General features: G+C 35.6%; 1 protein-coding gene across 1 annotated transcript in view; it reads right to left on the reverse strand.

Moving 5' to 3' along the window:
* LOC101856330 (E3 ubiquitin-protein ligase RNF216) overlaps positions 1-2,859 on the reverse strand; it is a gene marked incomplete at its 5' end in the record, with an annotated part of 27,129 nt that overhangs the window by 22,210 nt on the left and 2,060 nt on the right.

The following is a 2,859-nucleotide window of genomic DNA, read 5'->3' on the forward strand; positions in this document are numbered from 1 at the left end:
CCCCTTTCCTCCAATCACCGTAATTTCCATTTTCAATTCGCAACTCGAAACGGGAAATCAAGAACACGGTGAATCGATGTGCACGACTGCCCGAGAATTACTGACGACACGCTCATTAGTCGAGAGAGAGGGTGGGTGGGGGTGGCGGTGGAAAAGGGGTGGGGGGAGTGGAAAGGAAGGAATGGGGAGGGGGCAGAGTAGAAAAACAAAAGTGTAAGCTCGTAACAACTTCTGCACTAGATGATGCGTTTTCATTAATCCTAATAATACGGGGTGTCTGCATGAAGAAACATACTCTCGAGGGAGCCGAATGAATCACAATCGCGACCGGCAAAAATGAACTTTCGGGCGTTATCGGATTTGGTTTTCAAATATTTGATAACTTTCTCAAATTCCCGGGGCCTGGCAGTCACCCTGCTGAATCCCGAAGTCGGTGGCTTCATCTCAAAATCGGTGGATCGGTAGTTTGACCCAAAAGTCGGTGATCTACCGATTTTTTCTGTAGGGTTGGCAGGTATGCTTGAGAGCCTTTTAAACTGAAAAATCACAAATTTTGGGCATGTATGTAATGAACGTTTTTCAGTATGGATTAAAAGGTGTTTAACGCGAAAAAAAAATTCAATAAAAGTTCCCAAACCTGTGGAAAAATGCCAGGTTTTTTTTTTCCACTTTCATTATTTTGACGAGCGCCTGATTTCACCACGCTGCCTCACAATTAGAGTAAATCATTCAAGGAAATTATTGCATACACACTCTTTTTTACTAATAAAAAGGGAAAAAATTGAAACTCACGTATGACAAAAGCGCTTTAATTAAAAAACAAAACAAGTTACAGTGGAATTCTGATAAAGTCAACACCCCGGACAGAAAAAAAGGGGATGACTTTGAGCAAGGTTGACTTTATCCATTGTACTACTGCCATTAAAAATTGAAGATGACAGCTACAAAATGACAAAGTACCTCGTAATAAACAAGATGTAATCTCAATTTCAGGGAGTATAATTCTGAAGTTGTCACCAAAACAAGAGAATGAAAGAACAAAGTACATATATGTAATTGGTGGTGTGTACACCACTTGCTCAGGCGAAATACCTCTTCTAGAATGAATTCACCTCAGGATTTAGCCCCAAATTGTTGACTTCACGAAAGGTTAATACTCAAGTGGTAGACTGTATCAGAAAATCAGAAACACAATTACTTCAACTTAAACAAAGAAGGTAAGAAACGGGACTACAGTGAGGTGTTGACTGTGAGCAAGTTGACTTTATCAGGATTCCACTGTTTCTATGTTATTACTGATCATTTATGGTGACAAAAAAGTGAAATTAGTTATCATCAACAAATGCAGAGTTCATCATTATGTCGAAAATATTTTTTCCCCCTCACAAAAGTATAATATTACATTAGCTAAAGACCCCCCCCCCCCCCCTTTACACTTTTCTTACAGGAACCAAAGACCCGCCCCCCCTCCCCAGGCGTAAGATTATATTTGAACGGCCCCTTTTATAGAGAAAACTCTCCATGTCTTTTAAAGAAACTGAACAAGGGGCAAAAACTTTACCTTCGATTTTCTCAAAACAGCATTTTTCGGGACAGGCCCCTTGTGCTAAAAAAGTGACCAAATAGAAACCATGTATCAGTATCAGTACCATTGCTGGCGATAAAGAAGACAAAACAGATTAGTTTTAGTTTTAGTAAGTGTGTTACGGCACTTACAACAGAATAAGGTCATAAGTGCCGAAGATTAGAGGTGTTACAAGAGAGTAACAAACACACAAAAAAAGGAGGAGAGATAAAGATCATCTACTGGTGACTATGTATATAAAATGGGGATCTACTCTAGGGGCATGGGCCATGGAAAACAACAACACACACATATATATATACATTTGTCTCTACACTATGGCCAGCCAAGTAAACCGAAAATCCCAATCATCAAACCTTTACACAAAATTTAAAACTGCTATCATTTAAAACGAAAAAGATGGGCCCACTACCATACCCCTTCTTACCGAATACAGGCATTCTGGATTCCCTTGCCTTCCAAAACTGAATAATTTTGAATTCCCCGCGTTTTTTCACGTTTTTTCCCCTTTTTTAAAAACAAAACAATTAATTTTATTAATTAACGCCTCGCCATGTGACTAAAAGGAAATAATCACCGTAATAAGTCTTATTTAAGTGAAGAACTGGTTATTTCCCTTGGTTATGTTTTGGGATTTTGTTCCTTGAGCATGTTCAATTTTTCAATCCATCAAAAGTCTGCTGATGCTTCATGTTTGACAGGTGTTCCTCGTTTTAGTAATGTGCCAGCATTAGAGGTCCAGATGTCCTTTTTTTTATTTAAAAAATTTTTTTTTTTACATTTTTCTTTCCCAGATCTAGATTCTAGATCTAAATTAGATCTAGATCTAGATCTAGATCTAGATCGACAGCTGAAAGTTACAGAGATTATATTTTTTAGTTTTTTTTTTTTTTTTTTTTTTTTTTACAGATGTGTATTGTTTTCTTTCCAAATACACTACAAAGTACTGATATTGATATGTTCTGTTTTAAATTTTTCTGTACTTAAAACATAAAAGTCATGAAAATTTGTGTTGAAAAAGTGCAAAACATGTCGCGAAAGGTGTTACGGTAACTTGCATAATTTTTGCATAATTTGGCTTTTTTTGGGGCATAATTTGGCCATCTAAATTCGCATAATTCTACGGGGACAGATTATATTATATTATATTATATTACATTATATTATATTATTATTATATTATTATTATATTATATTATATTATATTATATTATATTACATTATATTATATTATATTATATTATATTATATTACATTACATTATATTATATTAT

Source organism: Aplysia californica, unplaced genomic scaffold (genome assembly GCF_000002075.1).
Source record: "Aplysia californica isolate F4 #8 unplaced genomic scaffold, AplCal3.0 scaffold00088, whole genome shotgun sequence".
Taxonomy (NCBI): Eukaryota; Metazoa; Mollusca; class Gastropoda; order Aplysiida; family Aplysiidae; genus Aplysia; species Aplysia californica.